A 24,525-nucleotide genomic window follows, 5' to 3' on the forward strand; every position below is an offset into this window, starting at 1 on the left:
TTTTTTAATGAATCCAAACTATAGAAGATGTTATTTACTAAAGTACAGCACCAAACCAAAACAAAATTTCAAACAAAGGAAGTCTGGTTCAGAAATGATTGCCTACTACATTTTTCAGTATTTATTATCTAATCATTTACTCATGTAAAAAAATCTTCTTTTGTTATTATTCCTCTTAATGTGGCTTAGAAAGGAGTTCCCATCATTCTTATAGCCTTAAATTTTAACTTGTCCTATTTTTAATGCAGACTAGACAGTGAAAGACAGAACTATACATGATGGGCTTAAAACCACTTATAAGGTCACCCATGACAAAGAAAACTAGCTGAATATATCTTGTCTGTGTAAATAATGCAAACTGGACATATTAGCTAATGTTTCAATGAAGACAGTCTAGAAATGCAGTATCCTAACTTCCTTTTAACGTTTTAATGAATCTAGACAGTATATAAAGAAAATTGCAAAATAAAGTAATATAGCATAATATGCCATCAACAGTTTGCTTTTATATACAGATCTGCATACACTCACTTTGCCTAGGTACAACTTGACTGATCCTTTTTCTGAAATCACTGGATGTTCACATTTTTTTGGGGAGGGACGTCTTTTTGGTGTCCTTGCAGTTGACATCAGCTGCCACCAGTTCCTCTTCTGGTTCAGTGGATCTACTGGACTTGCCTTAGACTCTCCTGGGCTATATCTGACCCATGTCCCTGACTGACTAGGAAATCAATGTGCACACCCCATTTGTATATTCAGTGACATTTACAAGTGTGAGATGTCTGATGGGTGTCAGTGCTGAATGTCCCCTCACTTCCATAAGGAGATGACATCACAGGACACTGTGTCCATCATTAGTAGTCACAGGTGCTTCCATGATTGCTGCCAGGGAACTCATGCATCCTGTAGTGTGCCTGATGCACATGCCTCTCCCTTTCTTTCCCAGGATGGAAGCAGCCATTCTCCCCTGTTAGCATTCCTGATTCCAACACCTGACTCACTTCTCAGACTGGGTTATCTGGGGTGTAAACAAGGCTTTATCCTTTTATACCACAATGCTGACTTCTGTTCACTTCTTTTAGGTCAGCTCAGTGTCATGTCATGTCTGTATATACCACCCTTAAAGTAGCTCTCACTGATAACACAGCACATATTAGGAACACAACTGACACTGGTGTTTCAACACTGATATGGCACCCATTGGATGCATCCTACATCATTACAAGGAAATATGAGGTCAGATTAATGCCTTACTTAAACAACTAAATGTAAAAATGTAGGTAAATATTTAATAAAATGATTGAGGAGTAACGTTTACCTGTTCAGGAAAGAATTTCAGGTGACATAAAATTAATGATCATGGAATGCAACATATGCTAGGACCCCAGACAATAAAGAGGGAATTATGCTCAAAAGTCAGAAAATGTCTGTCATAGTTCTCAAAACTATGACCTTTCATTGATGGCTGTGGCCTAAACCATCTTTTATTAAAAGCAAAGTTTGCTTTTTAGAATCTGCTGACAATTATTCACCACAGTACATCTGTGTTGCAGTCTTTTCTCAATTTGACACTAGTCAGAATGACTGGAGAGCCCCAGTTCCTAGTTAAAACTTTTATCATAACAAGAATTAGAGCAGATCTCCAAATTAAATGGGTGGAAATTGTTTCTGAATAAGAGTTCAGAAAAGAAGGACTACAGTGGCAGTCTAAGATGAGACTCTTAGGCAAGAAAGATTGAGTGTCACAACTCACCCAACTTAAAGCAACTTCGAATCTGGAGAATGTCCTTAACATCTTTTTAAGCTCTATTCCTTTCAGTCAAACCTTTCTAGCAGAAAGGAAGTAAAAGTCAAAATATGGTTCTTTAAAAATGAGCTCCACTCAGTTATTTCCTATCTTTCAGTAGTGTCCCTAGATTTTTTAGTTTGTTTTATATTTGCAACAATATTACGTTCTTTAATAACATTCTAATGATTTTATTTTATTATTTTATGTCTTTACTGTGTTTTTTCCTGTCACTATCATTGAAGAAGGGTTATTATACAACAACCCCCCCCCCCATTAATATTCCAAAACGTGCATGCTGATTGTCAGCATGCCCAATGTAAATCAGAGTTATAGTAATGGAAAAAGGTCCGGTCACCATTAGTATAACTTTTTTTTTTTTTTTACAGCAACGGAGAACGCAAGATCTCCATTGCTTTTTACAACCTGTCTCGCTATGTTTAACATAGCGAGACAGCTTTAAAAAAAAAAGCAATGGAGCATCTCCGTTGCTTTTTTTAAAGCTGTCTCGTTATGTTAAACTCCTTTAACATAGTGAGATGGTTTGTAAAAAGCAATGGAGATCTTGCTTTCTCCGTTGCTTTTGCCCACAGCTCTGATGTACAGCGTAAGTATACATATGCGTAGTACATCAGAACTGCCGCAGAATACCAGACAGCTGCGGAAGGGCAGCAAGGAGCCATTATACAATGCCATTATTTAAGAAAAGTAATTTTTTTTTCTTAAATAATGTCATTGTATAATAGCAATAACCCACTTCTGGGTGTGGGTAATGCTGAATTTACCCACGGTTGTCTTTGTTTGGCCACTCGGGCTTCACCCTTGTGACCAAACTACACCAACCATGGGTAAATCCAGCATTACCCACACCCAGGTGTGGGTTATTGCTATAATAAATATTATCTGAGATTTGAAGAGTAATGATGGCTGTCAGTGAGGTTGGTCAAAGTTTAAATTTAATGATCATTATAGACAAAGAAAGAAAGATCTGCAGCTCTTTTATAGGAATACCATGATCATTTTCCTTTGTGTTATTCTGAGAAGTTCTTATTGCTTTGTTGTTTCCAGAATATTTTTGTTCTTCCAGAGACCCTGCGTCAGCATGCTGCAGTATTGGGTAAAGCAACTTTGATGGGGAATGGGGTACATGCAAGAGATATGTAGAACTTGGGGTACATATCTTAATATTCCCAGTCTTCCTTCAGATATATCCTTAGGCTACAAAGTTGTTTGGATAGGGAATATTTTTCTTCTCTGTTTCAGCTATTTGTATAATCAGACTCAACGTAACAGTTTCTGGAGAACACCTTGATTTATATCCCTTTTGTCCTTGGCTACCTCCTGCGGCTAAGGCATTCATTACTTTAATCTGTGCAATTCATTCAGTGTAAACAAAAAAAAAAAAAAGCCTTCTGTGTTTCATTGCTTGGTACAATTAGATTTTGTGCAACTCTATAGGACTGTATTGATACAATGGTACAGTCGTTGTTTTATAGATTCTGGCTTTGTTTATAGTTAGTGCAGACATATATTAATTATTGTATATCTTACTGCAGTTTTTCTTCTGCTTTTGTAAAAGAGGGCACAGCAGTAAGCTTGGTATGCTTTAAAGTATGACAGGTTTTCCTAATACTGTAACTGCAAATGAATGCATGTAAACCGTTACAAGACATCTTTCACTGCACAGCTGTGGTTACTATCATTATAAGGGAGTTCCACTATGAAATGGCTAATGCCTAAACCCAGATGATCAGAAATACCAAAAATTAAAATGTCTTTTTTTGCAGGAGGGCAATATCCCTGCAGCCCCCCCCCCCCCATTTGTGAAGAGCAAGCCCCCTACAGCCCCCAAACCAATATATACCAAATCCATGGTCACACCAACTCGAAGAATGGAGAAATTTCCCAAAAGAAGGAAATCATTGCTGGTGCACATTTGGAAATCTCCCCAGCAGTGAGTTCCTGTGGAAACAGTGACTGATGGTATGTTCCTCAGCATCTTGTGTTTCGAGCAGCTGATGCTCAGGGAATTTTCCTTGGCCATCTGTAGATATACCTTGAGAGTGCCATCTCATTTAACTTTGGCTTTCCTCACTAATGAGATAAGAAGTGAGGACCTCAGACAGTACTGATGTATTATAATCATATTTCTGTCGGAAGCTCTGGTTAATACTCACTTAAATCATAACTTTTTGTTATATCTGTGGTTCATTAAGCAAGCCTACTGTGGAACAAAATTATGCTGAGATTTATAATATACTAGTATTACTGTAACCAGACTATGACTGCTCTGATTATAATGCTGCTTTGCCAGTCAGATTCCACAACAGTTGTGTATTTATTTTATTTATTATGATAGGTGAACTGTACCACAGGGGTCTGTTTTAAAACACAACTTTGTTACATCAGTAATAATGAAAATACAGGTGAGAACTTTATATTTCAGTGGTACAAAACAATTTGATTTCTCATTGGTCAAAACATATTGGTGGGAGTAAAACATACTGTAGTTTAGAGCCCCGTGACTGAAAATGCCCGACAGTAGCAGTAGTGTTGCTGAAGAGGGTTAAATAGGAGTGAGATGGAAATTGTAGATGTCCTGATTATCTGATGGTTTCATTTTTTTTCTTTTAATTTTTTTTTCTTTTTACTTATTTATTTATGTGGTTGTTTATGAACAAGAATGAACTGAATGGCCTTATGAACAAATGTGTCTAGAAACATAAGTGATGCTAGAATGTATTGGGCTTAGGATTCACTTTTTACTGTTTTGGATGAGTGGAGTACTTTTTTTTTTTTTGAAGCTGTTGTTGCAGTTGATGGGATATTTTGATTTTTTCCTTGGAAACAGCATATTACTTTAGAGTTTTGAAAATTTAAATAGATTTTAAACCTTATTCAACATTTTCAAGTACTTAAGCAGAAAGAACCTTTCCAAGGAATTGCCTGATGGTGATCCAACTGTCAGGAGAGGAATGTGTAAATGATTTCCATTCTATATCTAATAACAAGACCTTGGATTTAATTAGGTTGAATATTAGACCTAGATATGACAGCCAGTTGGTTAGCAAGACTGTGCTGAGAGATGTTTGAAATGGTACTATAGAGCCTGTTAAAAGAGCAAATGATAGCTTGTCAGCATGAGGAAGGTATCATTCACATGTGATATGTTGTTGACGAAGACAGAAATAATAGTGGTCCAATGACTACACCTTGAAGGGTAACTAGACAACTATATGCAGAGGTATTGCAGGGAAGGGAATGAGGTTACATAATGTCCTAATGGTTTTATCGTTTAAGTATTCCTAAAACCATTGCAGAGAGTTATTGGAGATTCCAGTTCGAAAGGAACTATTGCAGAGTCTTGTTGGTGATTCTGAAGTGTGATATTGCATTGACATATATTGCTGCAGTCAAGCTGTCTGCATTCTTGCTACACTGTATGCTGGCAGTGAATACAAGAAGGTGGTTGTGGTGCTGTAACAATTTTGGAATCCATATTGATGTTGGCATAGAAACATACTGAGCTTTGAGGTGCTTGGTTTCAAGAAGCTTAAATTTGGTGATAACAAGGCATTTAGGTAGACAATTTTTTAGGTGTTTTACTTATGGGATGTTAGGAGAGTAGGACCATAATTGGAGTGGATATCCCATAGGAGAGAAGACTAGTCAATACTGTAAGATTGAGCCTGATGTTATCTGGAGTTAGCAGTCTAAGGGGAGTGGGGATCAGTGAACAAAGGCTAGAATTTTTGTGTTTAGGAAGCTCTAAGACTGAGTATAACATGAGTTTCCATTAGGCTGGGAAGCTCTTCTTATTTTCCTAACTACAACATACACTGTATTTCAGGTTTTTGCTAACTAGCACCACACTATTCATTCTGACAGATGAAGCAGTAGATCTTTTGTAATCCACCATGCAGTATGGGGACAGATTCACCATCCCAAATGGAAGATACATTAAGAGGTCACAGCAGAACAAAATAATAAAATAACTGCATTTCTTTGTTTATTTATGCTGATTTATAGTGGACTGAATGTAACTACTTACTGTACATTCTGTTTAAGAATGCCAAGACCAGATATGCTAGCCTGGTTTATATAATGATCTCCATGCCATTTCAGTCCCAGCTTGCAGTGTTGGTGACCTAAGGCAGTCATCAATGCACTACTAGGATAAATATCTATTCTTTTGAAATATAAACAGACTGAGGCAGGCTTTGTAATATGTACAAATGATAAATTTGTCCCATGTAATGATTTAGACATTACATATTAGTCCATCAGGTAGTACACAGGATTAAGTCTATGGACTACTAATGAAGTTCATGCTGTGAAGTCCAGGGTTTGATTTCCTCAGCCTCCATTTCACTACTGGTTAACTCTAAGCAAGTCACTTAACCAGGCAATGTCTCTAAGCTGGGCCTGAGAAAGGTCCATGCGGTTCAGTGCTCTGCCTCATTTAAGAAATAAATAGTAATTAAGTGTTTCCATTCTGTTTAGTTGGAAAGTTTTCTTTGTAAAAGTAAAACAAAGAGTTTTTGAAGTGCTTTTCATACTACTATTTCTTATTGTGCAATGTACAGAGAACCAAAACAGGCCTACATATGAGTTATGTTTGGTTTCTGATCCATGCGCCATGGTCTTGACCCCCCCCCCCCCCAAATGGCTATGCCTGAAAGTGGAAAAGTCTGTATCTCTTCTCCAAAAATACATTTATTTTTAATTGTATTAGTAAGGGGAGCAGTGCCCTGCTTAATCCCCCCCTGCACCTTGAAAACAAAAATGTAGTGAAAAATAAGGGGGGACCGCACCCGTTGTTAATAAGTTGCATGATAAAGACCACACAGAGAAGATTTTTCATCCTGCTATACATGCTCATTAATCAAAACCTTGAGTAACTCTTAATTATGCAAATCGCTTAGGGAAATTCACTGCTTGCTGCAGCTAAGTGATAGATAAGCTGCAAGTTTGGTTTAGCATGTGCCATAAGTGTTAATAAGTTTGGATTTTCCACAAACAGTATACACCACTGACATAGTGCCCCTGGCTTTGTTAAACCCTGCTGGTGGACATGCTCTCCACTAAAACTAACAACATATCCAGCTTTAGGTACCTGCAATACCCATGGCTGCAAGGGGCCCATCCTAATCATCCTTGACTGTGTGGTGGCCCCATAAAAGCTGCGGCTGACTGGGGAAAAATGAGGAGGAAAAATGTATTAATTTCCTGATTAGGCTGTGATATGACTGTCTTAGAATAAAGCTGGTAATGAACATAGGCAAGGTAAGCACTAGAGAGATCATCAGCCCAGCGTGACTGATCTCAATGCATACCTTGGAGTTTAAGAGCAGCTGATGCTTCTGATCTTCAGGGATGTTTTTCTCCTACAGGGAGTTTTATGAAGACTGACAGAAGAGCAAATACTATAACTTCCAACTTCTTTGTTGAAGAGTTCAGCGCAATACCAGTAATACCAGAATAAAGGCTCAAAATCAGGAACATGCTTTAAGTATTACTCTGATTCAATTAAAAGTTAATAGAATAACGCATTTTGCATCAACATGCATTTTTTGTTCAATAAGTTTAAAACTCTGATGTCTGGATTTATTGACTGTAGGTGGTCCTGGATGATTCACAAGCAAATCAAACTTTTTATGAAGGACAGAGCAAAATTATGAGCAAAATCAGATAAGGTCTGTGAAATCGGGGGCAGTGACAGGTTTGCATTACTTCTCACTGAGGTAAATAAAAATGACTTACACCAGCTACTGCTTAACTGCTAAATAGCAGATGTTCTTCGTGTTTCACTGTTGCAGTCATTACATTTGGGTAATCTGCTTGCAGGTTGCCCTCAGTCGGCCTGATTAACAAAGTCTTGGGTCCTGCATCGGTTGCTGTCCCTTCTTCCATGACGTCAGGTCATCAGGGGTATAAAACATGCAGTCCACACCATTACATCAGTCTTTCTTGCCGTGTAGTGCCCAAAGCAGAAGCAGCTCGCAAGTGCCAGTCGGCCAACTCCTGAAATTGTCGTTTTCGAATTTCAGAACTGAAGTCTTCAACTTAAAGCTAAGTACCCCATTGGGGAAACTTTTTCTTGCTCCTTACCGAGGTCAGTAAAAGTTAATAATTGCATTACTTGTGGAAAGCAAATATCTCATAAAGATTTTCATTCGTACTGTATTCCTTGCCTAGGCCCTGACTACGACATACCTTGCTGTCGGTTTTGTGCTTTATTTAATCAGTGCACTATCCGTTGTCGGTATATTTTTCCTCTAAATATTTTGGTTCTCAGTTTAATTATCCAGAAATGTTGTCGGTTAGCCATCCAACTACAGGGATTCAAAAAAAAATGCAAAGATAAAGACAGAGATAAGCCATCAAGGTCCAAAACTGCTGATGACGCTTCTAAGCCAGTCACCAGTGAGGTGCTTTTGCAGCCCCTGATACCCGCTACTTCTGATTCGCAAGCCTCTACTGAGACCTATTCAGAGTCCGGTATGCCACGAGATACTTCAACTATGGAACTCGTGGATGTCTCTACCTTGGATGGGTCCAGAGCCGCTGTACAGGCACTGGCTTCTGAGGGTGTATTCAGGCCTACGAACTTGCATATTAAATCAATGCCTCCTTCATTACTAAGGCCTAAATCTTGATCTATGTCTAAAAAACCGATGCCCAGGCCCCTATGCCTAAAAAACAAATTATAAAGATGGCTGAAGATCTAATAACTCTAATCAGGGGTAATCAACCCCCCCCCCCAAGAGGCCTAGGGCTGAGCTTGATTATAAATCTTCTGATCAGGATTCTGTCTCTTCTGACTCTTCTGATGACCTGGATTTGTCTTTATCTACTTATGAGGATTCTGATGCAGAGGATTCTATTCCCTCTGCTTCCCCTCCTGAGGATTTTTCTTTTGGGAAAACCTTACATACTTTAATGGAGCATTTTCACTGGGAAAGCCAGGAATTTTCTGAATCAAAAAAGAGGCTTAGGGATTTCCTCCTTCTACCTTAGCATAGGCCTTTGGCTATTCCTCCTGTATTAAACATTGTTGATGATGTTTTCTCGGAATCCAATTTGGCCCCTGATTCCCTGCTTCCTGCTCCTAGTAAACCAGACAGATACTACAGGGTTCCTGAGTCCCACAAGTTCCTTTTCAAAAATCCTACTGCAGATCCAGACACTACTTCACAGGGTCCCAAGGGCATTAAGGCTTCTACTGCTAAAATTCCTACCCCTTCTGATAGAGACTCCAGGGTGCTGGATAGATGGGCTAAAAAGGTTTATACTTATGCAACCTTGGCTATCAGAGCGTTAAACTGCCAATTTCATATGTTAAAATATCAGCAACATGCTATTGGACTGCTTAAACAGAAAATTATGTTGATTCCTGACTGTGTGGAAAATAAAGATTTACAGGACTTAATGCATTCTACTGAACAAGTTAGAAAACATGCTTTGCAATGTGTTTTTGATTCTTTAGCAGCCTCTTGCAGGGCTACTATTACTGGGTCTGTGCTTAGAAGGCATGCTTGGCTTAAGGAGCAATCTTTGCCTGATCATGTTTAAGCTAAATTGTTGGATGCTCCTTTAAATCAGGACTGCCTGTTTCGCAACAAGGCTGAAGAAGTTCTTAAAAAGATGGAAGATAAAGCTAAATCTATGCAAACTGTTAAAGATTTTTTACAAGTGCAACCTCCTAGATTTAGTAGGCACTGGCCTACTAAGAATTGGTCCTTTCCAGCCCCTTCCAGGTCTTCTCAAGCCAAACCAAGACACAGCAAAAACCCCAGGTTTCAGTCCCAGGGGACTCTCAGACCTAAGCAGTGGGGGGCCTCCATTTCAAATCTGGGAATAACAAGACACCCCCATAGTAAACAGTCTCAATGACTTCCTTTTAAAATTTCCAAGCACTTATCTTCTGACCGCCCCACTGGGGGGAAAGATTGCTCTTCATGCAAATAACTGGGAATTCATAACCCAGGACAAATGGGTTTTAAATATTGTGTCACAGAGATACAGATTTAATTTCCACATGTTGCCAACACCAAATGGGTGGCCGGACCTGCACCCAAATCAGTGGGCAGAGGTTCAAAAACAAGTACTTTCCCTCTTAAGCATGGGAGCTATTCAGCTGGTACCAGAAGAGGAAAAGGGACAAGGATTCTGCTCATGACTTTTCCTGGTACCCAGAAAAGACAAATCATGACGAAGGACCTGTCTACTCGAAACACCTTTCTGGAGATTCCAAAATTCAAGATGCTGACTCTTCACCAATTACTTCCTATGCTAGGCAAAGATGCCTGGTTGGCAACATTAGATTTAAAAGAAGCATACCTGCACATCCCAATCAGGGAATCTTGCAGAACATACCTACACTTTAAAGCAGGCTACACACATTATCAGTTCTCTGCACTGCCCTTTGGCTTGTCTACTGCGCCCAGGGTAGTCAGAATGTGCCTGGCTCCAGTTATTGCAGGCAAAGAAGTATTCAACTATACCCATACCTGGACAATTGTCTAATTCGGGCAGAAAGCCAGGGCATACTTTTGAATCATCTGGCGTTTGTAAAAAGGGTTCTAACTTGTCTAGGGTACACCATAAATGAAAAGAAATCCCAAATGGTATCCTGTCAACAAATTACATTCCTGGGACCAAGCTTAAATACAACTTCCCAGATGGCTTACCTCACACCAGAAAAGCAAATTCATTTGTTAACCTATTTCAAACAAGTGGCCACAAAAACCCTGCTATCTGCAAGACAAATTCTGCATGTCTTGGGTTTCATGGCCTCCTGCATGCTTCTAATTCCATATGCAAGACTGCATATGAGGAAACTACAGTGGTATCTAAAAAGCCTATGGAGTCAACATTCTCACAGCCTAGAAACAATGATTACTATCATACCTTGCCTATGCCTAGAGTTCCTCTGGTGGGCAGAGGTCTACCACCAAAACAAGGGACTACCATTCACACTACCACCTGCCGCCCAAACCCTAACAACAGATGCATCAGACTGTGCATGGGGGGGCTCACCTGGCAGGGATGTGCATTCAGGGCAAATGGAACCTAAGTCAAATGCACCTACATATCAATCAAAAAGAAATGTTAGCTGTACAGACTGCTCTGACAGCCTTCAAGGACTACATTCTTTCAGAACAACTAATGGTATAGATGGACAACACCATGGTTATGTGGTACACAAACAAGCAGGGGGTACACATTCCTACCCCCTCTGCAGACTAGCCATGGCATTGTGGAACACAGCCTTGAACTACCAAGTGAACCTACAAGCTCAATTCCTGCCAGGAAAATTAAATACACTGGCAGACAGACTAAGCAGAAACCTCATGGACCCACACGAGTGGAAAATGGAACCAAGGATTTTCAACATGTTGACAAGCGAATGGGGGAGCCCAGAAATAGACCTATTTGCCTCTCCCCAGAACTACCAGTTGGACAGGTTTTGCACAAGGACTCCCTCCAAACAAGCCTGGAAAGTGGATGTTCCGTCCTTCAGCTGGAAAAAACTATCTGTCTACACCTTCCCCCCACTGCCTCTCCTCTACAAAGTTCTGCTAAAAGTCAAACGGGACAAACCAAGGATGATTTTGATTGCTCCAGACTGGCCGCGCCAACACTGGTACCCACTCCTGCGCAGTGTGTCACAGTTATCTCCATGGCACCTGCCTCAGACCCCATCCCTGCTGTCTCAGCAGGAGAACCAGATTCTGCACCCTCAGCTTCCAACATTGAACCTTTCAGCCTGGCTCATTACTTAAATTCACCCATATCATCCCTCAGCAAACCTGTGCTGGATGTCATCTTAGAGGCAAGGAGACCTTACCATAAATGTAGATATTCAAGTGTATTCACTGTTGCAGTCCTGGGTACCCTCCCTCCAGCCCCCTAACTTCTGGCTATACCTCTACTTTCCTTTACTATGCTTAAAAGCCTTTTTGGTGTATTTGCTTTTTGTTGAAGGTATACCTTTGTGTTTTTATGTTTATTTGTGCCCCATTAGGGGGGGCATCTGACATCTGGGGGGGCATATGACATCTGGGGCAAGAAAAACTGATGTAATGGCATCGGCTGCATGTTTTATGCCCCTGACGACCTGATGTCATGGAAGAAGGGACAGCAACTGACGCAGGACCCAATACTTTATTAATCAGGCTGAGTGAGGGTAACCTGCAAGCAGAATACACAAATGTAATGACTGCAACAGTGAATACACTCGAACATCTACATTTATGGTAAGTGTACACAACTGTACTTTACTGATCTGGTATGCCAGTACTAGTGGTAATAAAACTAGCATTGCTATGGCGTGTGTGTGTGTGTGTGTGTGTGTGTGTGTGTGTGTGTGTGTGTGTGTGTGTGTGTGTGTGTGTTTGTGTTTGTGTTTGTGTTTGAGGTGGGGGGTGTGGTTCTTACTACTTTAATTTTCATCACAAACCTTAGAGGTGCACACACGAGGTCATTATAGCTTGTGTTTGGGCTCAGGACAACGTGGTCATTATAGCTTGTGTTTGGGCTCAGGACAGCGTGGTCATTATTTTCTTTTACTTTTCTCGGTTACTATGGTTTGTGTAGGGACAGGTACTGTCTAGGAAGAAAACTTAGACCGCATTAGTGTAGTCATTATTTGTTTCACTTTATTTCCTAAATGGTTATTACTGTGCTGTCTTGGTCAGGAAAGGTGTGATGAACGGATGCAAGGAAAACTGTAAAACTGTACAGCAACATAATTTCTTTCCTCAATCATAATTTCTGTTCAAATCATCAATTGGTTGAAAAGATTATGTAAAAAGAAAAAAAATCTTTAAAATGCACTTCGGAGCATATAGGGAGTTATGGCTTCTTGAAAAAGCTGAAGAATAAGGAAAAATGAGAGAGAAGGAAGAAAAACGTCATGTGCATAGTATGGGGAGCCCAAGATGGAGGAAAAACAGGGGAAGACTGGAAGGTATGTGTGTGTGGGGGGGGGTGCTAAAATGGTAGGTCTAGGCTGACATTTCACCTTAATCCAGACCTGTATAGAAAGTTGTTGCAATGTATCACTGTTGCAACTAAATTCCAGCACCTGTAAATGTCCCTTTGTGAGATGGTCCAACATAGTGTGCTACACAGGCCTGTTGTAATGTAATAGTATTGTTGCTACAGGTCAGTCTGTGTGCAATACTCGTAAAAGTTTGCAATATGAATTAAAATTTTTGTTAGGTAGGGTGGCACTGACAAGGAGATACATAGAGTTGAAGTGCCCAGGGGGCATCCAAACTGCTAACACGGCCCTGTACACAAGAAAAGATTACAAGTAATACCACCATATACAGAATCTGGATTCAGTTTTGCTGTAGACCAACAATAGCTAGCTTGGTTCTTTCTCTTCTCTTAGGCATTGTCTTTTTGGAAAGCTAACTTTTTTAATAAACAATACAGTTAAGACTCTGGTGTTTTATGTAATTTGAGTGCATGTATGAGTCCACACTGAGACACAAACAAACAATCAGACAAATAAGTAAATAAAATTACTGCAAGTAGTATTTCCACATGTGAGAAACCCACCCTCATTTATGGAAAAAGCCCACAGTGACACACTCAATGCCTTATTTTTGCAGTCATTTGTTTTTTTTCTTCAGGGCAAGCTATACGCTTCAAAAAGAAAAGTTTGCAGACAATATGTAGAGAATTAATGAGGATACTACTTGAAAATGGACACTTGTAAGCAGGTTTTATGTTTAATTGCATAGCTTAGCTGTAGTTTGCAGACATGGATAAGATGGCAGCTTTTACTATCACTGACAAGATGATTATGCTTTGTTATGCCATATGCCCACAGTAATGCAATCACCATCTCATTCTCAACAGACCCACAGAAATAAGAAAACTGTGGAATTGACAAAAGCTCATGTAATGACAATTCATTAGTGTGTACAGCCACAGATGTGCAGTCTGCACAAATGTTCCTCTGTTGGTTCAACAAAAGAAAAGACAGTTGCAGTATGAGAAATTTAAAAGAAAATGGAGGCAGTTTAATATCTAAAATTTCTAACTTTTAAAATAATCATGATAGCACACCATTTAGCATTAGACTTGTTTGTGCAGTTTTAAATTCTCTGTCTGAATCGGATAAAAGGACACAATCATGTATCTTCCATAGCACTGCAATTCAGAGAGGCAGCAATAGAATTTCCAAGTGAAAATTCAGTCTTTTATCCCCTTAAAAACAGGTACAGTAAGAAAGCTCAGATTACTGCAATCACTCAGCCTGGCTGGTGTTTCTCTTTGTTCTCAGTAACCTTCTGCATTATTCTCAGTATGTGCTATTCTTCTGTGACAGATTTCCTAGTAATTCAGCACGTCTTTAAAATATCCCACTGCTGTTGGTGGTCTAATACCACCGTCTGTGTTTCAAATGTTTGGTTAAAGCATAAGTCACAAACCAGCTATCATCTGGCTACCTGCTTTGGTTGTTCTCATAAAGGAAGAATGGAAAACAAATAAACAAATAACATGAACATGCAAATAATACTTTCCACCAGTAAAAAAAAAAAAATGATATCATCACCTGCTGCCCATGTAGTTGTAGGGATTGGGGTGCACTGGGTGCTGGGGCAGGATATAAACCTTAACCAGCATACTGGTGCAGGATATAAACCTTAACCTGAATACTGGTGGGTGCCAGGTGCTGGGGCAGGATATAAACCTTAACCTGAATACTGGTGGATTGTTAATAGAACTGGATTTGGAACATTGACCAAAGGTATACTGGACAACATTATATAGCGCAGCACGGCGTTATAACTTATAACCATTTTCTAGGTTTGGCTCATGAAGTAACCAAATGAACACAGCAACAATCTCAGTAGTTATATATCTCCAGTGCAACCCTCCCAGAAGAAAATGCATTACTTATGCTATTGCACAGAGAGTAAAAAAAAATAAACTGTGTGTGTCTCTCTTGTTATTCATCATGTAAACTGCTTGTAGTGCAAAGTCCAGTATCTGTTTTTTTTTTTTTTTTTTTACTAACCAGTTTAATAAACTGTTCCTTATAGATCTTTTCAGCCATGACCTGGGTATACATCAAAATAATATAGTTCATTGATTGATTCATTCATTCATGCATTCTTTTCTTCTTTCTCTGAATACCTGTTTAATCCATTTCATCATCACCATTGGGAAGGCACAGCCTACATCAGCACTCAGGGTGTGTAATACGAGAAAACCAATCTTAGAGTAATGATCTATGTCACACACTCTCACACGCACTCACACACACACACATACATACATACATACACACACACACACACACACACACACACACACACACACACACACACACACACACACATACATACATACACACACACACACACACACACACACACACACACACACACACACACACACACACACACACACACACATACATACATACATACACATACACATATACATACACTCACACACACTCTCACACACACACACTCACACATACATACACACACACATGCACACATACATACATATAAACACAGACACACACACACTCTCTCTCTCACACACACACACACACACACACACACAAACTTGCATTGTCGTACTTATCTGGAACTTAGAAGATGAGTAATTTGTAAATAATATTTATAAATGGACAACTGAAATGTAGTTTAGTGAATAAAAATACTCCAGCCATCATGGTGGTGTTTGGACTTCATTAAATGATGCAGCGATAGATACAGATTTGCACATTTGCATGGTAACATTTCAGTAACACGGTAAGTGCTTGTAGAAATGCAAAATACCCTTACAAAGACAGAGCTTCTGTAGGACTGTGTCAACATGTTACACATGCAACAGTGTATAAAATCTTTTGTTTTGGTGGTTAGCCTTACAATACAAAGTCTTTTTTTGCAAGGCACTGGGACCAAAAGTTCCTACATGACCAGAAAAAAGGGTGTTAGTATAAAGCTTTGCACATTTCCTTGCTTTACTGGCAGATGTTACATGCATTTGTCTGTTTAACATTTGGCCGCTGGGAAATCTGCCTGGGACAGAGCTTGTTTTCAGTGGACGCCCAGGGACAAATGCTGCAGATGCATATCTTTGGAATGTGGAAGAAACTGGACCACCTAGAGGAAACTGACGCAAATGCAGGGAGGAAATGCAGACTCCACAAAGAAGGCACCCCAGCTGAGAATTGAACAGGAAAACCTCTTACTGTGAGGCAACAGTGCTAATTGCTGCACAACTGTACCACCCATGTAGATATGCAAAGCATTATAAAAAGTTATGGTAAGAAGTTAAGGGTTATAGCAGTTTACTGTATGTCCCAGATGAAGTGTTTGAATATCTAGCCTGTAAACTTGCATCAATCCATGCTGGCACATAGCATATCTTTGAAAAGCCAAGATCTGTATTGGTGCTATTTTTACCTTGGATACCATGCTGTCCATGGGCTGACATACCATGTTAGTCTAAATATTCCTGTATTCAGTAAAGATTTGTTTGTAATTTTCTGAGGAGTGGATTATATTGTTTTTAGAATTGGGTTACTGATAGTTTGCTATTACTATGAGGTGTACAGTTATAAATATGACATAAAGGTATTTGCACACTTAGCCGAGTGGAGAATTAATAAATTTAAACATATTGATTTCTGTTCCTGAATTTTGAACTCCCAGAATGCTCTTTCCATTTAACATCACTTCTCATGTGGTTTCTGTTTGAGCACCAGCAGTGATAAGACAATCCAATGTTGTACAGCTGTGGAGTGAGTATATATAAGTAAGGAATTGTTGAAAAGGCAGGGATTTGCTCCCCTGAAAAGCACATTTTTTTAATTTCATTAAGTTGAATGAATTGTATTTAGATTGTTTTAGCTGGCTGAATCGTCAGACATTTTGGTCTTGATGATCATAGAGAATGTAAGCACTGGATGCTGATAAGCAGGATGGTGATGACATCAACACCTGGTTTTTAAGTGTTTTGGCTGTGTGACATTCTGCTATAATTTTTTTCTTAGATCATTTAGTTAACATGTTTACACACATTTGTACTTGTTTTTTAACACACTGTGGTGGTTTGATCGCACTTGTATATTTTGTTTACATTATGGCTAACACTGTTATTTTGTAAAGGGTGCTGTTGGGCTGTGGCAGGTGTGGTAATGTTTAGGTGGCACAGCTCCATTTTTTGGACTAATGAGCATAAGACAGGGAAGCTGTTCTACACATGTTCATCTATATGCAACTTTGAGGACAACCAATTCTGCTGTCTGCTTGTCTGGAAGTTGAAGTGAAAACACAGGCAGACACATTGCTTATAAAAGACACCCATCCTGCCACCTGAATCAAGCAACATGAAGGGACAGTGTTAATAACTATAGTATTATTCTTTTTTTGTGAATGGAAGTGTGGATTTTCTTTTCTTCTTCCTACAAACAAGTTCACTTCCTTTAAGAATGCTTCTGCAGTTCTGCATTGTCAAAGTACAAAAAGTTGATGTTTTAGTTTTATATTTTGTAGCACATTATTAGTTCTTTTAAGTAGACATTTGTTCTGCTTATGTGTAGTTTGTTTCCAAGTGATCCGTTAAATATTCTAAAGCATAACTAATTGCTTTAGTTTTGTTGTGAGCCATTTCAGGACTCCCCCCTCTAGCTTACAGTGACTATGGTAGTGTGATAACCTCGCTGTATTCATTTAGTGCCTGTTCTGGTCATGTAGCACTTAGTATTTTGTCATAACTGACTAGTGCTGGATCTCTAAGGAAGTTTTGCTAGGGCTGAGTAGTTTATCTGCTATTATTTTTGATACAATGGGGTGGTTTGCACGTGTTTTTCACCATTTAAACATTTTGGTTATGAACAGCTCCTACCAAACTGATTTTATTTTCAAATTCCCAAACATTACTTTAGAGCTATCCATATACATGAAGGTATAACAGTCTGACTAAAACAACTATGTGTTATGTTGTAGTACAGCAGATTTGTTTGCCTACACTTTTTGCTATAACCATAACTCACATATGCTGTATGTGGGTGTCAGTTTTCCTTGTAACATACTGATCCTTCACATTATAATATACAATAACTAATGTGCAACAACCCTGAGATATGCATTTAAACAATGAAATGACAGCCTTTCATAACATATTTAAATAACAAGCATGTGGGAGGCATAGTCCCCCCACTTCAAGATATGGTAATGTAGACTTGATACCTCCTACCACAGAAAAGCTTATTTTCAACAATTATGCTGTTTTGTGATTGCATTTGTGAATGATGGTCACAAAAGAGTTGCACTTTAGTATTGGAGCTGCTCTGTATTTATAATTTCTGTTCGTGTAATACTTACATGCACTGTAATGATAACATTGGAATTAATCTTCCAGAACAGATCAAGAAATCACTGAAGTGATGCGGGGGACTTCAAGAAGGTTAGCTCAGTTGTATGCTTTCAATACTGTGCATTATTTCAATGGCATATGATGCAATAAATATATCTTAAACCATGTAATGTGTTACATCAAAGTGAAGTTCAGCAGAAACATTTCTGCCAAACAAGGGTGATCAAACCTACATTCGATAAAGATACAGATTTATGCATTTACTTATGTCGGGCTGCATAGAAGAAGTTAGAGAGACCTTATCATATTCCATGTAGGAGGCGATCCCTTGTATCAACACTTAATCGTATTTATTTTGAGTTATGACCCAGTGCAGTTGTACTGGAGAGTAGAAGACAGTTACCCATGCACATTTGTACAAAAAGACAGGGCCCTGCAGACATTCACACCACACACACACACACACACACACACACACACACACACACACACACACACACACACACACACACACAAGACCTGTGGTTCATCACTTTTCAAACAGTAGCATAGTTTTTATCCACTTAGTGAAAGTGTTGTCCTTTGGATAGACCACTTCTGGTAATTTTAATTTGTCATGGTGACATTTGGGGGGAATATGACATCAGAGAAACACTGCACTGCCAGTCAGACAACATCATATATGATAAGCAAACTAGCAGATGTTTCTAAAATGTGCATGTGTTTGCTTATTTATGTTAGCAACTTATATGACAAAAGTGAATAACTTGAGAATATTTTTCTTTTAATACTACAATGTTATGTTGACAAGGCTTTTTAGTTTTGAGTGTTACAAAATTTATCAAAATTGCTCTATGCTTTTCTCCTGAGTATTTATAGTTTTGACATTGCTGGTAACTATGTTTCCATTAGTGAAGATTATCATATTTTAGTATGCATGACATGTTACTTAGTAAACTTTTGTGAAGTTTCCTTTATTCTTTTTCAAGAACTGTCTGTGAAGGAAGTTTAAGTAGGTGAAAGAAAAAAATGTTAAGTTGTGAATAGCTTTTGTACTTAATCTATTTTTGAAGGTTGCCTTAGACATAATGAGTCCCTTGGTTGTATCATATCCCTTTTGCAATGAATCAGTGGTGAATTTGTTCTTTAAAAAGATTGTATGTTGCATTTCTGAAAGCGTTCTTGTCATACTGCCTTGCATATGTCACCAGAGAGGTGTAATATCTCTTGTGACCTGTGGAAGTAGTGTTGATTTTATTCTGTCTGTTTACTGACGTAAACACTGATCACCAATGACCAATTGCAAGCTCAGCCCAGGTTGTAAGATGCATCAAACGCGTGTACAAAATTAATAGGTATCTATCCTTACATTCATAACATCATCTCAGCAAAATACATGTAAAGTTACATACAATTCTGAATTAAGATAGCAACTATTATATACCTCAAAAGAAAGAGTGCTAAAGGCAAGCGAACCACCGGATTTACAAAAGTATGTAACATTTAATCACCACATAACATACAAAATACAAAAACTCATAAAACCATAAAAACAAGCATCATACATTTAGCACTTTTGTCCCTGCATGGGGACTTTATCAGAATGGCACCTATTGTTACATGACTTCCTTTTATAACCTCTAAATCACTGAAATAAAAAAAAATAAAGAATCCATTATTAAAAACTGTATAAAAATAAATCAAGCTAATTGTATCTTAGGTTCATAGGTTGGTACTAGGCTATTGGTCCCATGGCCTATACAAGCCTAGCCATAACAATGCCCTGGATATATTTTAAGGTACTAGAAATATATATATATATATATATATATATATATATATATATATATATAGTTCTAGGACGTAACATCGACAAGGTAAAGACCGACACCGACGCGAAAACACCGACACAGAAATAATCGACACTACAAACCACGGACATTTAACAGGTAAGGGGTTTAAATTTCGCTAATCAAGCCTACCATGTTCAGGTAAGGTGGCAGTGTTATGCATGTGTTAAATTTAAACCCCTTACCTGAACATGGTAGGCTTGACTAGCGAAATTTAAACCCCTTACCTGTTAAATGTCCGTGGTTTGTAGTGTCGATTATTTCTGTGTCGGTGTTTTCGCGTCGGTGAAGTCGGTGTCGGTCTTTTCCTTGTCGATGTTACGTCCTAGAAACATATATATATATATATATATATATATATATATATATATATATATATATATATGAGATAATGATGGGTGATGTGAAGTTGGAATAAGAGGAGGGGTACAGAAAGTTCTGCCTTGTACCCCCAGTTAGGTGGGTCTATATTAGAACATCGAAGTTTCAGAACTTCGAATGTTCTAATATCGACCCCTATTCAGCGAAAGCTGAAAATAGCGAAGTTACAGAAAACCTAATTCGTTCCTAGGGAAAGAATTTGGTTGTCCGTTCCTGTCATTTTGCTATTTTCAGCATTGTGGTGGAAAGTTACGGGTCAGGTTCAGGTAAGTGTGCGATTGTGTGGACGTGAGGGTTAGGGCGGGTTAGGTGAGTTAAGGTTGGGGCGTGGGTCAGGTAAGTGTGCGAAAGTGTGGAAGTGAGGGTTAGGGCGGGGTAGGTGAGTTAGGGTTAGGGCACGGGTGAGGTGTGTGTGCGATAGTGACGGACCTTAGGGTTAGGGTTTGGGTTAAGGTAAGTGGGTAGATAGTGATGTATGTACTGTTTAGTGTGGGGTTAGATGTAAGATTTTAGGTGTATGTGTGTGGATTTCTGTTTGTTTGGTGTGCTTGTGTTGTGTGTAAGTGTTTTGGAACAGTGAATTTTTTCCCTAGGAAAAATTAGCTGTTCTGTATGTTCGATGTTTTCAGCGTTTGCTGAATAGGGGTCAATATAAGAACATTCGAAGTTCTGAAACTTCGATGTTCTAATATAGACCCAGTTAGGTGATATGTCCTACACTGTGGTATTTGAACCTGCTTTGGTTAAACAGGAATTGCTTGAATTGTGGCCTGAACTGAGATTATTCAGGCATTGCCTTGATATTTGTTGTGAGAGATCACCATAGTTTAAATGCAAGCACAGACAAGCAGGGGTTTGGGGTGCTGGGACAAAGGTAGACTGGCACTTGAGGTTATAAGTGAAGGTGACTGTCATGAGCCTCCTAATGAGTACTAATGGGGTGTCTTGATGAAGTCGTTTGAAAAGCAGAGTTTAGAAAAAGGTTTGATCTGACTAAAACTTGATGACATTTGGCTTTACAGAGTGTAAGGCAGTGAGGCTTCTGGCATGGTGAGTTGGTAATGAATTATCATATTTTATTGGATAGTTTGCATGGATTGTGGTGTTTTTGTCTGAGGTTGAGGCAAATATTGGCAAGCTATATTACTGCTCTTCAGATACAATCCCATTGCCTACAGTAACCCAAATTCACTTTTCAGGGAAATGCACAAGTGAATTTTAGTCCATTGGAAGAATATTCAAAATTTTTTACAAATACTGGCATGGTTTCTTGCTTGATCAGAGGACAGAAACGGCACTCCTGACTTTTGTAAAGTGATTTGAATACAGGTGCATCTGTTTATTTCTTGACCTCTGTAAGGCATTTTACAGTGCCAGTTATTATATTCTCATGTGAAGCCTAGCTCTTCACAAACTATATCAAAAGAGAGCATCTAAAGACTATGCAATTAAATGGTATGCCCACAACACAATTTGTTCCATCCAAGGTCCTCCATGGATGTGTTCTGGGACCTCTGCTCTTCACAACATTTGCCAATAACACATGAAAGTATTAGAACATAGATTATCTTATATTCAGGACCAAATATATTTGAGGTTGTTTACATATAATGGGCCCAGTTACAAAACATTTGCTCTCAGTGAAAGTGACCACTTACACTATGAGCAGACTGAGGGTAGGTGTGTTGGAATCTGGCCCCTGATATAAGCTTGTTTGTGGATAGGCCTTACAAATAGAAAAACATACTTGCAGTCACCAGAAGTAAAACCCAGTACTGTTTTAATTAGAGCTTTCAACCACTTTATTCCAAACATCAACTTCATCAGATTAAAAGGCTCCTTCATCTCAATTGCTTAAATAGTAAAATCATACACTGCCACCTAGTGGCTACTAAGCCATACTGCTTAAAAATAAAACTACTTTGAAACAGTAAGATCTTATTCAATAAATTATCAGTTGGAGGCGTGGCCAAGATGAGCACAGAGTAGCAGCTTTTCTTATCAGCTCTGCCTTTACAGAACTTTATTGACAGGAAATATTGATATAAACTTCCCTAATAATAGTTTTTTTTATTTTAATTAATTCTTTAAAATATATATTAGGGTAGCATATAAAAAATTTCAAGTAGATTTTAAGTTTTCCTGTCAAAGTTACACTTGGAAGAACTACAGTAAAAGAACAGGATGAGCTTCACTAAATCTTCTCATCAAGAGACAACTATAAAAAAACTACAGTCATTACTAACTACTATTGGGGAACTAAGTGTCAAGATAGACAAAATGGATATAAAAATTGACAATTTCAAAGAAAAGTGTTCTCACCAAATGGACATTCTACATGAAGATTTATTGCAACAGAGGAAGCAGATTTCAGGAATGGAAACTGCATCAAGTGATATGGATAACAGAATTCAGGAGAGTGAACATAATGTTGAGTTCCTGTTAAAGCAAAATTCTCTTCTTCAGACAAAGGTTGATGACCTTGAGAACAGGTCCTGTAGGAATAATGTGAGAATTTTTGGCTTACATAGAGGGGAATAATATGGAAAAATGCTTATCTTCTTGGTTGCCTGAAGTACTTGAACTGCTGGAGGCTCTTTCATATGGTATTGAAAGAGCCCATAGATCAATGGTGACATCTAAAAACACCAAGAGTAATTATATTAAATCTGTTATTGTAAAGTTCCTATCAGCCCATGATAAGGAAATGGTACTAAAGACTGCGTGGGCAAAATCCCCAATCAAACTGAAGGACAATATTATACGCTTTGATAATGACTATTCTTCTTCAGTATTATCAAAAAGGAAAATTTTTTTGCCTTTAGTCAGAGAACTAAAAAAGAATAAAATAAAAACCCATTTGCTTTTTCCTGCAAGACTGAAAATATTTTATCAAGATGGTTTTAAAATTTTTTACGACCTAGACAATGCAATAACTTATATAAAATCTAATAACATACTGGAAAAAGTAGATGAAATGGAGTGGGCCAGTCCTAGTCTTAAAAGGAATGCTGAGAACAACACTTGGAAAACATTTGACCCTAAAAAAAAAATCAAAAGATGAATCATAACAAGTACATATTTGCACTTGATTCACTCAGTTGGGGAAATGAAACTGGACTTCTAGGTGAGCTTTTGGTATTATATTTAATATAATGTAAATTGGTTAACTAAATAGTTGTCTATTTTGTTTTGTAGAATAGTCGTGTGTTGGGATTTTTTTTTTCATTTGTACTATTTGTTTAAGATTAATTATCTTAATGTTTATTGGTTTGATTCCAATGGATGCAGTGATTCTCCTGTCTCGGATATCTATGCTTCCGGATGTCTTGTAGTGGTGCTTATCATTAGGGGGCGTATTTGTTTATCTTGATTTTGTTTTTATAGTGGTTGGAAAACTTTTATTTAGTTATAATTACTGTATTTGTATTTTAGTTGATTTATGGTTAATTGTTTGATAAAGGAATCTTGTATGATGGCCTGATGTATAGTTGCAGAATTGCTGTGCTAGTGATGGTACTTTTGACCCAGGATGTGAGTGGCAGTGTGACTGGAGTAATGGTAAGGCTTTGATGTCATTTCCAAGTTGTTGGTGTGTTTATTTGTAGGCTCTGGTTTGGTGCTCTAGCACTGTAGAGACATGTGTGGTGTTGTTTGTGTTAATTGTATGTTTTGGTGCCTGTGTGCTTTGGTCGGAGATTCAGGTTGATAGTGTGGTGAAGCTTTGCTTCGTGTTGTGTATGCAAGGTTTTTTTTTTTTTTTTTTTTTTTTTTTCTTTCTCATCTCTCTCGGTATAGAGGGAGTCTCGAGACATTGCCTTATATGTAGTTAAATAATGTTTTACTTATTATTTCCGGCCGGAACTTTGAAAGCTTTATCTTCATGATGAGCTCGAGACTGTGGTATCCATCGCGGCTGGAAAGCTCGGAGCTTTCTTAAAACATCATCATGAAGGCATCGGAAGTAAATTGATTATCTGATCCTCACCGGGAAGCTACTGAATCAAATTTGTTTCCTCATACAGCATACGGAAAGAAGTTATAACTAGATTACTACTTTCAGCTTATTGTGAGACATTATATGCAATAATCTCTTAAATAAATAGGGATTATACTACGCATGTAGCCTAAATACTTTTTCTG

The sequence above is a fragment of the Protopterus annectens genome, chromosome 8.part0 (genome assembly GCF_019279795.1).
Source record: "Protopterus annectens isolate FY-2018-M chromosome 8.part0, PAN1.0, whole genome shotgun sequence".
Classification (NCBI taxonomy): domain Eukaryota; kingdom Metazoa; phylum Chordata; order Ceratodontiformes; family Protopteridae; genus Protopterus; species Protopterus annectens.